Below are 15451 nucleotides of genomic sequence, written 5' to 3' on the forward strand. Positions count from 1 at the left end.
AAATGCTTTAGTATTCCAGGCATGCTCCCTCACATTCCAAGCCCTCTGTTAAATAAGCCTTCGGCAGGCAAAGCCAGACTAGCCCCCTGTCTAACTTTGCCATTACAGATGGACACAAAGTCCCAATTCTATCTTTTCTGTTTCTACACTCTCCTATTATTACCACTGAAGACCCTCAAAAAGCTACCAGAGTTGCATTCAGAATTATTCTGCATTTCAGTAAATATGATGTCATTTGGAGTCTCCCTACTTTAATTAACTTTAATTAAAAACAATTTTATTCTACAATGAGAGAGAAGTTTAATGCTTGGCTGAGCTACTACACCAACTCTAAAGAAAATGAGTGAGTTAACATGTTCAAATAGCTGTTATCAGCTCTAATTATGTTTGCATGAAGGAAGAACAAGCTAGATAACAGAAGAGTGTTGGATGATTGAAAATGGGGAAAGAGTAACCATATGAATAAAAAAAAAAAATGTAGTAAAAGTGATACAGCCAGAAAAAATTCTCTGCAATTCACAGGTTTGCCCTTGGGTTAAGCCTCATTTTCTTCAACTGTTCCTAGCCATAATGGACATCAACATAAAGTATTTTCATATAGGTAGTCTCACATACCTGAAGCTTAGTGAAAAAATGGTATTTCTGCTAAGATAATATCTAGTAGAGCCTCTAATGTGTTACAAGTTTATTTTATAACTAAATTTGTTGTAAAAGATTTTTATTCTCAAAATACTTGTCAGTGGAGAAAATAGTGTATTAAATTATATTGTGAAAGTTTTAACAGCTTATTTGATTTCTATTTCTTTTTTACTCTGTCAGTAACATTTTATCTTATTAGACTCACTATTATCATGATGTAATGTCTAAACAATTGAAGAATATATACTTCTATATATGCCTTTAACTACTCAAATCTTCAGCAGAGTCAAAAGGACAATAAATACAGAAGCCAGAATTATGTCATAATTCTGACATTAATTTGGTTAAAAAAAAGAGTATTTTGTGAAATTTTATATCTTTTTTATTGGAAGTACCTTAACTAGAGAAGCCATCTGAAAGAATATTTTGACTTAGGTGGAGAAGTACAATAGAGATACCACTTACTGAAATAGCTTTTCTTTTCCCACAGATATATCCAAAGGTAATATCTATTAATATAAAGGTAAGCTGATACTTCTCTCACAAAGGAGTACTTTCATGTTGATGATGTCCTCCATCAGCTGCTCACAGGAACATCATTGCTCTTCTAACATCTAGAGATAGAAAAATCTGTTCTTACATGATATTTGTTTTTTTTCAGAAAAATTTTCCTATTACAAAAGCAGTATATATATTCATTGCATTCTTTCTAAGCATATACTACTGATGCATCCATATAAAATATAATGCTGAATAAAGACATTTGATGAAAAGCCTTTCTTTTTTACTTTAGAGTCTCATTCTCTAACCAGAGAATGCAATTACTTTCCAAATACCAGGCATGCTGAAACAAAGTGAACGATGTTGTTATGCATATGTGGTATTCCCTTGACTTATTTTCTTACTCTTCATTTCTCTGAAATGCTAAAAGTAGAATATAAAAATCATAAAAGGAATATTCAGTATGTTTTACTTTGTATAACTTTTATGTGCAAATAGGAAAGCAAAGAAAAAAATGATTAAACTGTGGCAATATACTGAATTATCTTCAATAGCCTACATATTTGGGGAAGATGGGTAAATTTAAATATCACATCCCAAAACTTTTGGCATTAATGCTATTACGTTAATAGCAATGTTAGTAAATGTTAGTAAATGCCATTTACTAACATGTCATTTACTAACATGGTCTAGTAAAACAAATTAGTTGGAGATAAGGATTTATCAATAGTATTTAATGTTTCTGGAGGAGCATATCCTCTTTGAAATTTTAACAAATGCTATGGAAACCTCATTGATGAAAGTGGATTTATGCAAGCAATCTAAAATTAACATAATTCTAAAAGATTCAAGTGCTCCTGAAATTTTCAATGTATTCTGATTTAAGAAAACTGTATCTAAAATATCTCCATTAATGTGCCTAAAATCAATCATTCAAGATTGGAACAATAAACACCCCCCAAATGGCCAATAAATACTTGCTTTTCCATTGAATTGGATGAATTGAATTGAATTGAATTGAATTGGGAAAACAGCACAGAACTGGTGGTTGATGGAGAGGAGACTTTGAGCTCATCTCCTAGTTACATAACCCTAAACTAACTAGTTAATCACCTAGTTCTTTGTTCTATAGCTCCAAAATGAAGCAGTTGGTATATTAGACCAGTAGATGTCAAACATAGAGGATGTTTCACAATTACCAAGTGAGGTGGTAGAATAACACAGTTTTCCAACATCTAACAACTCTCCACCTAGTATTGCCTGTACTCTGAAATGGGTCCTGAAGCCTGTATTTTTCTATAGATTTTTATGTGATGTAGTTAAGCTCTAGGTACATGATCCCCAAGGTTTCTATCATCCCTATAGTATTTATTTTGGAAATTACCTTTTTATGTGTCATATAAACTATGCAAAATATAGTTCTTGTTGCAGAAAACTCAGACAACCAAGAGTATTTGACGTGCATTACATGTATTGCAACACCCTTGCATGTATTCTTTAAAAACAAACAAACAAACAAACAAAAAAACCTTATGGGATGATTTTTACTTTCTTATTTTTAATTCTTTTCCTCTATAATATATTACATAATATGCAAAACCTGTTCATGAATAAAGAATAGAAAAATGAAAATTCAGAACGTGGGAGAGAATTTCCAGTCAACTTTTAAGACAATGTTTTAATTATTCAGTAGAATAATTCTTATGTCTATAATCTTCTTACATATTAACATTTTCTAAACCAGAACTAGTAAAAATACATAAATTTTCATACTACTGTTATAACAAAATAATATAAACTTCTTGTCACTTAAAAACAAAGTTGAGAATTCAATATGTGAATATTGCATGGGAAGCATAATTATTTTGAAATTTTTGAGAGAGTAAATAATCTTGTTTTTAAAATGATAGCCTTTCTGTAATATTAAATTAATAATTTTAAGAGAACTACAGAAGAGATAAGCAGAAAAAATACAATAGTAAAATAGAAAAGGCATTATATTTATGTATATATATATACACACACATATTTATCTCTTTGGAAAGATGAGTAAAAATATAAATAAAATCAAACAACATGAAAGACTATGAAAACATTATATATTATTAAAAATATGAATAAGATAGAGGGTCTTAGACTATTAATCTTTCTCTGGAACAAACTTACCACAAGAAGCAAGAAATTGTTGAAAGAAATCTGCCTGGGGTCAGTAAAGCTTTCAAAAGACATTTCCTCTGTGAAAAAAGAGCAAACAATTCTGAAGTTGGAACATGTTAAGGCAAAGAAAACTCAGCTAATTGAACTAAAAGTGACATTATTGATAAGAGGGAAATTTAACAATTTATAAAATACAATCGATGATGTAGCAGTTCAGCTTTAATAACACAGAATTCACAGGGAAACAAGTAATAAAAATAATGATTAAGTTGGGATGGTTAGGAGATCCCAGATATGCCCCATTTTGCATTCCTAATCATGTCCGTGTAGACTAGTCACTGGCAATTAACTTTTGTAAAACTGGAAGATTTCCCCTTTTTCAAAGGCTTGGAACCAGAGATCCCAAGGGAGATAATGATTTACCCATTCTCTGAGAATGTATTCTGCAGAACACAGTGATTGCTTCAAATTAGAAAGGTTGAAAGGGATGGCTAATTTCCATAACTTTGACAAAAATGTTTGTAAAAATACTGAACAGCTGCCTTCTTCAGCTCAAAATTCAAGACAACTAAAATAGTATTATACTGATCCATTAATATATTTTATTCCCAGGATGTTAGTCTGTTTTGCATAGTTATAAAAGACTATCTGGACTGGATAATTTATAAAGAAAAGAGGTTTATTTGACTCATGGTTCTGCAGGCTGTTTAAGAAGTGTTGTGCTACCACCACCTTCTGGTGAGTCCTCAGGAAGCTTACAATCATGGCAGAAGGCAAAGGGGGAGCCAACAAGAGAGGGAGCAAGAGAGAGAGGGAGGAGGTGCCATACTCTTTAAATAACCAGATCTCCTGTGAACTCTTTACTAAGGGGAAGGCATCAAGCTATCCACAAGGCATCCACCCTCATAACCCAACACCTTTAAAGTTCATATGGAACCAAAAATGAACCCCCATTGCCAAGACAATCCTAAGCCAAAAATCAAAGCTGGAGACATCACACTACATGGCTTCAAACAATACTACAAGGCTGCAGTAACCAAAATGGCACGGTACTGGTACCAAAACAGAGAGATAGACCAATGGAACAGAGCAGAGCCCTCAGAAATAATACCACACATCTACAACCATCTGATCTTTGGCAAACCTGACAAAAATAAGCAATAGGGAAAGGATTCCCTATTTAATAAATGGTGCTGAGAAAACTGGCTAGCCATATGTAGAATGCTGAAACTGGATCCCTTCCTTATACAAAAATTAATTCAAGATGGATTAAAGACTTAAATGTTAGACCTAAAACCATAAAAACCCTAGAAGAAAACCTGGGCAATACCATTCAGGACATAGGCATGGGCAAGGACTTCATGTCTAAAACACCAAAAGCAATGGCAACAAAAGCCAAAATTGACAAATGGGATCTAATTAAACTAAAGAGCTTCTTCACGGCAAAAGAAACTACCATCAGAGTGAACTAGCAACCTACAGAATGGGAGAAAATTTTTGCAATCTACTCATCTGACTTGGAACCAACCCAAATGTCCATCAATGATAGACTGGATTAAGAAAATGTCACACATATACACCATGGAATACTATGCAGCCATAAAAAAGGATGAGTTCCTGTCCTTTGTAGGGACATGGATGAAGCTGGAAACCATCATTCTGAGCAAACTGTTGCAAGGACAGAAAACCAAACACCGCATGTTCTCACTCATAGGTGGGAATTGAGCAATGAGAACACTTGGACACACGGTGGGGAACATCACACACTGGGGCCTGTCATGGGGTGGGGGAGGTGGGAGGGATAGCATTAGGAGATACACCTAATGTAAATGACGAGTTAATGGGTGCAGCGCACCAACATGGCACATGTATACATATGTAACAAACCTGCACATTGTCCACATGTACCCTAGAACTTAAAGTATAATAAATAAGTGAATAAATAAATATAAGCAGAGACACTTAGTAAGCCTAAAAAAAAGTTCAATGCTGAAATTTATCTTCTCAGAGTTTAAATATGTCTTTAATCTGATAGCAAAGTGATTTATAAAAAAGACATTATTCCAAAAATAAAAGTTATCTTATTTTAAAATTAATCTTGTAGATTTCTTTAGAAGTCAATAGGATCTGTGTAATCTATAGGATTATGTGGAACATGACACAAGCCTATCTTCTTAGAGAGTAGTTCTTACTTGCCTAAATTATTATTGTTTTTTAAGCAATTGTGAAGCAACAAATTGAGCATAGCATTAATCATGCTGTGTTTTATGTAAAATAATGATGTATTGCATGTTTTTTGGTAAGGGGTCACAGAGCAAATTTTTAGCAGCAAATTACTCATCCAGATTCTATGCCTAAAACTTCACTCTCAACTAAAGCCATGAAGTTGATAACTGGGAATAATTTTTCTTGCGTGTCAAATAAATGGAACTGCTGATCTTAGAGCAACAATGAATTTAACAATTTAAAACTTTGTGCAAATAGATCATTATTTTATTTTATTTAAACCACAATAAAAAAGTTTTTATTTAGCAGGAAGTTACCCAGATTCTATGACTAAGACTGCACTGTCAACTAAAAATATGAAGTTGATACCTCGGGATAATTTTTCTTGAGTGTCAAATAAATGTAACTGTTGATCTTAGAGCAACACAGTAGTTTACCAATTTAAAACTTGGTGCAAATAGATTATTATTTTATTTTATTTAAACCACAATAAACCAGTTTTTAAATTTAACAGTTGATAAGTACTTGTTCTATTACAGTCATTCTCAATGTAATTAATTGTATAAATTCATAGAATTTCAAGATTCAAGGAATTTTTACAACTTTAAGCTGTCAGAGTACAAACAAATTTTGCAATGATGAGATGTGGGCCAAACTGAAGAACTATGTAACGTTTTTCTGAAACTGCAGACAGTGAACGTAAATGTCTTTTGTATCTTTGGTGTGTTTTGTTTTTTTAAAAAAATACTTTTCTTTAGGTTCGGGGGTACATGTGCGGGTTTGTTATGTAGGTAACCTCGTGTTATGGAAGACTGTTGTACAGATTATTTCATCACTCAGGTACTAAGCCGAGTACCCACTAGTTATGTTTTCTGATCCTGTCTCTCTTCCCCTCCTCCACCCTCAAGTAGGCCCTAGTATCTGTTGTTCCCCTTTTTGTGTTCATGACTTCTTATTATTTAGCTCCCACTTATAAGTGAGAACATGTGGTATTTGGTTTTCCTTTTCTGCATTGGTTTGCTAAGGATAATGGCCTCCAGCTCCATCTACGTTCCTGCGAAAGACATGATTTAATTCTTCCTTAATGGCTGCATAGTATCCCATGGTGTATATGTACTACATTTTCTTTATTCAATCCGTCATTGATGGGCATTTAGGTTGATTCCATGTCTTTGCTGTTGTGAATAATGCTGCAATGAAGATTCACTTGCATATGTCTCTATGGTGGAATGATTTATATTCCTTTGGTTATACACTCAGTAATGGGATTGTTGGGTCGAATGGTAGTTCTGTTTTTGCTCTTTGAGGAATCACCACCCCACTTTCCACAAGAGTCAAACTAATTGACAGTCCCACCAACAGTATATAAGCATTCCTTTTTCTCTGCAGCCTTGCCAGCATTTGTTATTTTTTGACTTTTAATAATAGCCATTCTGACTGGTATGAGATGGTATCTCATTGTGGTTTGGTTTACATTTCTCTAATGATCAGTGATGTTGAGTTTTTCTTCATATGCTTGTTGGTCGTATGTATGTCTTCTTTTGAAAAGTGTCTGTTTGTGTTCTTTGGCTATTTTTTAATGAAGTCCTGTTTTTTTCTTGTAAATTATTTGAAGTTCCTTATTGATGCTGCATATTAGACTTTTGTCAGATGATAGTTTGCAAATATTTTATTTCATTCTATGGGTTATCTGTTTACTTTTTTGATAGTTTCTTTTGCTGTGCAGAAGCTCCTAAGTTTCATTAGATCCCATTTGTCAATTTTTGCTTTTGTTGTGATTGCTTTTTGGTGTCTTCATCATTAAATGTTTGCCCATTCTTATGTCCAGAATATTGCCAAGGTTATCTTCCAGAATTTGTAGTTTTGAGTTTTACACTTAAGTCTTTAATCCATCTTGAGTTGATTTTTATATATGGTGTAAGAAAGGAATCCAGTTTCAATCTTCTGCATATGGCTAGCCAGTTGTCCCAGCACAATTTACTGAATAGGGAGTTCTTTCCCCATCACTTGTTTTTTTCAACTTTGTTGAAGATCAGATAGTTGTAGGTGTGGCATTATATCTGGGCTTTCTATTCTGTTCCATTAGTCTGTGTGTCTGTTTTATTTATCCTTGGTGTTTATATAAACACAATATTATAAAGTCTTCAAAAGGAAATTCTTCCTTTTATATGTCTTCATATTACCCAAAATACATAGCAGAATATTTTGCATGTTACAGTCAATCAGTCAATATATGTTGATTTGTTGAGTTAAATTTTGCTCATGACAAGTTGTTGGTAACATAAGAAATGCTGCACAACAAAATAAGATGTTTTCTTATTTCTCAGGCTAAATATTATAGCAATTTGGATGAAGCCCATCAGAAAAATATATATATATACACTATATATACACAAATATTATAGCAATGTTATTGGAAGTATTAGGCTACTCTCAATGTACATGTTAGTAGAACTCCTTGCAACTTGTACAGATGAAAAAATCTTTTCATATGTGTTTGCAGATGATTAAGTTAGTATGTGGTCATTAGAGTGGGTCCTAATCCAGTATGACTGCATCCTTATAAAAGGGGAAATTTGGATACAGAAACATACACACATGGGCAACACCAAGTGAGGACGAAGGCAGAGATCAGGGTGTCTTAGTGTTCCTGAAGAAAAGAAACACTGAAGATTGCCAGAAAATGCCAGAAGCTAGGAGAGAGAATGGTACAGATTCTCCTTAACAGCCCTCAAAAGGAACTGACCTTTCCCATATCTTGATCAACTCCTAATCACTAGAACTACTAAACAGTAAATTTCTGTCATTTAAGACACCACCCAGTTGTGGTACTTTGTTATGGCAGCCCTGGAAAACTACTATGCTATGAATCATAAACAACTTAAAACTTGGATATAGCTACTTAGGCTGTATAAGAATGGATTCCATGTTTAAACTTTACAATGTGCTTTCTGTGGCAAGAATACATGTTTGTGATTCAGAGTCAACAACAATCTCTAGGAAATGTCTGATTTGGTAAAAGTAGACGAAAAAAAGTGTCTGTGTATAGAACAGGATTAGAAGTGAAAATGGAAAAGAACTATAGATGAACTGGTACAGTAAAATGATCATAGAATTTTGCCCTTTCCCTGTTTCATTTTTCCACTTTTTTCAGTTTTATTAGTATTTCTTATTTTATTCATCAATAATAAAGTGCATATAAATTATATTTTCTTATAGATGGGAGGAGGTAAAGGGAATACCTTTTTTTACTTCCAGTAACATAATTTAAAAAATTGAAAGTCATATCGTTTAGATTATACATAAACATTTTTTAAAGTACTGTATTTAATTAGCTTGAATCTTAATTCTATACTCCCTAATATCTAAGTCCTTCATTTTTTTTTCATTTTTCTTCAATATTCTACTATCTCTGATGCATTTTCTATAATGTTATGTTGGGCTCTTTGGAAAATAGCCTCTGGTACATAGTTTAACATGAATGTTTTTAAGAATCTTTGAGATCAACACTAAAAATGGAGAGGGAGGAAGAAGGATTGAGCAGAAGTTGAGCAGTAATACAAACTCAACAGCAGGCTCAGTCAATCCTAGGGGGCACTCTGGAGACAGACTGGACCTTCAGAGTTGTTCTAAATTGGGCTAAGATAGGTGGCCTTTATACCTTTGCCTAGATCAGTCACTGGATGTGGGCCATCCAGGAATGAGTGTGACATAGTGCAAGGTGGCTCTCTGCAGCTGAGTCAATCTTTTGAAAGCACTGCCTGTTCAAAGCTGTCAGTCAACATCACTCTCCACCAGCTGAGGCTGTAAGTCCTTCATTGAAAGGAACCTCAGGATTGCATTACAATGTCCACTGGATGGAAGAATGAATATCCTCCTGAGTTTATCTCACCTTAGTATAAAAGGTGTTCTAATAATCTATGAAAATTTTTTTAACATTGGGATCATTTCAATTACTAGAAGAAGGATGTCATATGTAAAAATTTTGTAAATGAAAAACCATTTCCTGAAAGAAATAATCATCCACTAATTTACATTTTTAGTTTTAAGATACCCAATCTATTCCCATGTTGACTTTGCTGGAGGCAGAGTTCACCTTTAGGTATAAGTGCCCTCTGAAATTTTGAGTGCTAAATGATTTTCTACATTGGTGGATGTTGACCTGAACTTTCCTTTTTTATATACTTTAAGTTCTGGGATATATGTGCAGAACGTGCAGGTTTGTTACATAGGTATACACGTGGCATGGTGGTTTGCTGCACCCATCAACCCATCATCTACATTAGGTATTTCTCCTAATGCTATCCCTCCCCTAGGCCCCCACCTCCCAACAGGCCCTAGTGTGTGATGTTCCCCTCGCTGTGTCCATGCGTTCTCATTGTTCAACTCCCACTTATGAGTGAGAACATGCAGTGTTTGGCTTTCTGTTCCTACAATACTTTGCTGAGAATGGTGGTTTCCACCTTCAACCATGTCCCTGCAAAGGACATGAAGTTATCCTTTTTTATGGTGACATATTCTTTATCCATTATATCATTGATGGGCATTTGGATTGGTTCCAAGTCTTTGCTATTGTGAATAGTGCTGCTGTAAACATACATGTGCATATGTCTTTATTGTAGAATGATTTATAATCCTTTGGGTATATACCCAGTAATGGAATTCCTGGGTCAAATGGTATTTCTGGTTCTAGATCCTTGAGGAATCATCACACTGTCTTCCACAATGGTTGAACTAATTTACATTCCCACCAACAGGGTAAAAGCTTTCCTATTTCTCCACGTCCTCTCCAGCATCTGTTGTTTCCTGACTTTTTAATGATCACCATTCTGACTGGCGTGAGATGGTATCTCATTGTAGTTTTGATTTGCATTTCTCTCATGACCAGTGATGATGAGCATCTTTTCATATGTTTGTTGGCCGCATAAATGTCTTCTTTTGAGAAGTGACTGTTCATATCCTTCATCCTCCACTTTTTGATGGGGTTGTTTGTTATTTTCTTGTAAAATTGTTTAACAAGTTCCTTATAGATTCTGGATATTAGCCCTTTGTCAGATGGATAGATTGCAAACATTTTTTTTCCCATTTTGTAGGTTGCCTGTTCACTTTGATGACAGTTTCTTTTGCTGTACAGAAGCTCTTTAGTTTAATTAGATCCCATTTGTCAATTCTGGCTTTTGTTGCCATTGCTTTTGATGTTTTAGTCATGAAGTCCTTGCCAATGACTATGTCCTGAATGGTATTTAGCCTAGGTTTTCTTCTAGGGTTTTTATGGTTTTAGGTCATACATTTAAGTCTTTAATCATCTTGAGTTAATTTTTGTATAAGGTGTAAAAAAGGGGACCAGTTTCAGTTTTCTGCAAATGGCTAGCCAGTTTTCCCAACACCATTTATTAAATAGGGAATCCTTTCTCCATTGCTTGTTTTTGTCAAGTTTGTCAAAGATCAGATGGTTGTAGATGTGTAGCATTATTTCTCAGGCCTCTGTTCTGTTCCATTGGTCTGTATATATGTTTTGGAACCAGTACCATGCTGTTGTGGTTACTGTAGCTTTGTAGTATAGTTTGAAGTCAGGTAGCATGATGCCTTCAGCTTTATTCTTTTTGCTTGGGATTGTCTTGGCTATGTAGGCTCTTTTTCAGTTGCATACGAAATTTAAAGTAGTTTTTTCCAATTCTGTGAAGAATGTCAAGGGTAACTTGATGGGGATAGCATTGAATCTGTAAATTACTTTGGGCAGTATGGCCATTTTCACGATACTGATTCTTCCTATCCATGGGCATGGAATGTTTTTCCATTTGTTTGTATCCTGTCTTATTTCCTTGAGCAGTGGTTTATAGTTCTCCTTGAAGAGGTCCTACACATCCCTTGTAAGTTGTATTCCTAGGTATTTTATTCTCTTTGTAGCAATTGTGAATGGGCGTTCACTCGTGATTTGGTTCTCTGTTTATCTATTATTGGTGTATAGGAATGCTTGTGATTTTTGCACGTTAATTTTGTATCCTGAGACTTTGCTGAAATTGGTTATCAGCTTAAGGAGATTTGGGGCTGAGACAATGGAGTTTTCTAAATATACAATCATGTCATATGCAAACAGAGACAATCTGACTTCCTCTCCTCCGATTTGAATACCCTTTATTTCTCTCTCTTTCCTGATTACCCTGGCCAGAACTTCCAATACTATGTTGAATAGGAATGGTGAGGGAGGGCATCCTTTTCTTGTGCTGGTTTTCAAAGGGAATGTTTCCAGCTTTTGCCCCTTCAGTATGATATTGGCTGTGGATCTGTCATAAATAGCTCTTATTATTTTGAGATAGGTTCCATCAATAACTAGTTTATTGGGAGTTTTTAGCATGAAGGGTTGTTGAATTTTATCAAAGGCCTTTGCTGCATCTATTGAGATAATCATGTGGTTTTTGTCATTGGTTCTATTTGTGTGATGGATTACTCTTATTGATTTGCATATGTTGAAGTAGGCTTCCTCCCAGGGATGAAGTTGACTTGATCCTGGTGGATAAGCTTTTTGATGTGCTGCTGGATTCAGTTTGCCAGTATTTTATTGAGGATTTCGCTGTTCATCAGGGATATAGGCCTGAAATTTTGTTTTTGTTGTTGTTGTTGTTGTTGTGTCTCTGCCAGGTTTTGGTATCAGGATGATGTTGGCCTCATAAAATGAGTTAGGGAGGAGTCCCTCTTTTTCTATTGTTTGGAATAGTTTCAAAAGGAATGATAGCAGCTCCTCTTTGTACCTCTGGTAGATTTCGGCTGTGAATTCATCTGCTCTTGGGCTTTTTTTGGTTGGTAGGCTATTAATTATTGCCACAATTTCAGAACTTGCTATTGGTCTATACAGGGATTTGACTTCTTCCTGGTTTAGTCTTGGGAGGGTGTAAGCGTCCAGGAATTTATGCATTTCTTCTAGATTTTCTAGTTTATTTGCGTAAAGGTGTTTATAGCATCATTTTATGGTAGTTTCAAACACTAACAGATCGGCATGATAAAACAGCGTATAGCAACACCAAAAACAAACAAACAACAACATCAAAAAAAAACTAACGGGTCACTTTACTACTACTATTAAAGGGAACTTAGCCTTAACAAAAAGTTATTTTAAACAACATGCCATTTTTGCCATAAACCTTCATCTTTTTTACTTTCATTTATCTATGAAAGTGTTTTACATAGTTACTTCACACCACTGTGTAGGGACATCAGGTACTACCAGTATCATAATTAGATACGTTATAGGTTCACAATTATGTGGTTTAAGCTCCCTATACATCACTTACTGTGTTTATGAAGCTCTTAATTTGAAATCTGATTCTACCCAGGTTTTTGTCTACTGTATTTGGCCATTAACCATCTAGCTCCTAAAGTTTTTCTTTGTGATCAGTCTTATCCCTGAAGCAATCTATTTCTGCCTTCATTCTTTTTCTTTATTGCTAGAGAATTAAATTCTCATTTCTACCCTTTCTAAATCATAAAATTAGCTCTGAGCTAGATTCTTTCCATGGCATTTGGTCATTTCTTTCTTATCTCTAAGATTTTAAATGTTTTATAAATAATCTTTGCTTATTGATCAAATTTTCTTAACACTTTAGGACCTAAATTTCATGTATTTGTTTTCTTTGTGGTAGTAGATTTTCTGGTGCTCTGGTTTTAGCTTGTGTGTAAATACTATAAAGTTTTGACTAATAGATCAGCAGAGAAGGCATACAGCCTCACACACACTGAAATTTTTTTGCACAAGAAATATCTGCAAGTTTTAGAGTGTTAAAATAGGCCTTTGAATATTTTTAAAACTATTCCTGTTAATTCAAATATGTTTTTCTTAACTCCTAGATTTTTTTAAAAAATTTATCCAATGATTCGTAGGTTTGGTCTGGCGGGTTTATTATTTATCCACCAGACAAACAATGTTTTGTTGACATAAAAAATAGTCATTCTGAAAGCCAGTGTACATTATGATTATTTTGGTCACAGCCGGAGAGTTTTTCTTAAATACACTTTTATTGTGTGAAAGAGATATATGATGACAGATATAATATTAATTTAAATAAAAATATAAGAAAATATTTCTCTTCTTTTTAAATACAGTAGTTTTTTTTTCTACTAGCCTACTGAACCCAAATTATTAAGCCATTCTCTACTGTGCTTGATTAGTTACTATAATGTAAATTGATTCATGAAATTAATTCAGCAAAGTTGCAAAACATTAGTTCGACATACAAAAAAATCAGTTGTAATTCTATATACTAGCAATTAACTATCCAAAAAGGAAATTAAGAAAACAATTCCATTTATACTAGCCCAAAAGAGTGAAATAGAAGGAATATATTTAACCACAAAGTTATAAGACTTTTGCATTGGCAACCAGAAAACACTGCTTAAAGATATTAAAGAGGACTAAATAAATAGAAAAATATACTGTGTTCATTGATTTGCAGGCTTAATATAGTTAAAATAGTAATTTTTTTTTATTTTTTTATTTTTTTTGAGACCAAGTCTCGCTCTGCTGTCCAGGCTGGAGTACAGTGGTGCAATCTCACCTCACTGCAAGCTTCACCTTCCAGATTCACGCTATTCTCCTGCCTCAGCCTCCTGAGTAACTGGGACTACAGACGCCCGCCACCACGCCCGGCTAATTTTTTGTATTTTTTTAATAGAGACAGGGTTTCACCATGGTCTTGATCTCTTGACCTCGTGATCTGCCTGCCTTGACCTCCCATAGTGCTGGGATTACAGGCGTGAGCCACCACGCCTGGCCAATAGTAATATTTTCTAAAATAATGTTCAGATTTACATAATCCCTATCAGACTTGCAATGACCTTTTTTTTGCAGAAATAGAAGAGCTTATTCTAAAATTCATATGGAATTGCAAGGGACTTCAAATAGCCAAAACAATCTTAAGAAGGAAGAATACTCTTACAGAACTTCATTTGTTAATTTCAAAACTTACTACAGAGCTACAGTAATCAAAAGAGTATGGTATTGACATAAGGATAGACATATAGATCAATGGAATAGAATTGAGAATCTTTGAACAAACCAATACATGGTCAATTGATTTTTACCAGGGTGCCAATATCATTCAATGGGAAAAAGTAGTCTCTTTAAAAATAGGCTATTTGGTGCTGAGACAATTGGATACTCTCAAGCAAAAGAATGAAATTGAAGCATTTTCTTGTACAATATACAAAAGTTAAGCAAAAAATGGAACAAAGACCTAAGTGTAGGAGCTAAACCTATAAACTCTTAGGAGAAAACAGAAATAAACATTCATGACCTTGGATTTGATAGTCTTAGATATGACACCACAAATACAAGCAACCAAAGAAAAAAAATAGGTAAATTGAGCTTATTCAAAAATTGAAACATTTGTACATTAAAGGACAGTATCAAGAAAGTGAAAAGGCAACTTATGTAATATGAAAAAATATTTGCAACTCATATATTACATAGGGTCTAATATCCAAAATACATAAAGAACCCTTACAACTCAACAACTGAAAGACAAACAATCCTATTAAAAATTGGGTGAAGTACTATGGGGGCTCCAGAGTAGGACCAGTACTGGTCTGATAGTGTACTGGCCCTAAAATAACATGTGGTTTATCTCCCAGGGGTTTGGTGGAGAGGGAACTACATTGTTGCAGGTATGCATGACACTTTTGTAAAGTGGAGGCCTGGTCAATAGGTGAGGCAGGCCTGGCAAACAACCCTTCTATCCACCCCGTGATAGGCAGGCCTGTTTTTACTGTTACCAGTAAAGCAGTAGTTACGGGTTTAACTTGCTGCAAGACTTGTATACTCCTAGGATCTGTTGCTTAGTTGGGGAATGGTGGATTTTAGCATCCTTCCATAGTTGTGATCAAAATCCTAGGGGAACTGCTTTCCCTTGATGAACTTGTCAGAGGGACCAACTGG

At 34.5% G+C, this 15451-nt stretch overlaps 1 long non-coding RNA gene across 1 annotated transcript in view; it reads right to left on the reverse strand.

The window, feature by feature from the left end:
* Window positions 1-3376, reverse strand: part of LOC112625445 — a 55371-nt gene extending 51995 nt beyond the window's left edge. Inside the window, exons 1-2 of the long non-coding RNA XR_003119594.1 lie at window positions 3307-3376; window positions 1105-1253 (exon numbers count right to left, since the gene is read on the reverse strand). This is a non-coding gene — a long non-coding RNA (uncharacterized LOC112625445). The remainder of the gene's footprint in view (window positions 1-1104; window positions 1254-3306) is intronic.
* Between the last annotated feature and the right edge of the window lie 12075 nt (window positions 3377-15451).

Source organism: Theropithecus gelada, chromosome 5, assembly GCF_003255815.1.
Source record: "Theropithecus gelada isolate Dixy chromosome 5, Tgel_1.0, whole genome shotgun sequence".
Taxonomy (NCBI): Eukaryota; Metazoa; Chordata; class Mammalia; order Primates; family Cercopithecidae; genus Theropithecus; species Theropithecus gelada.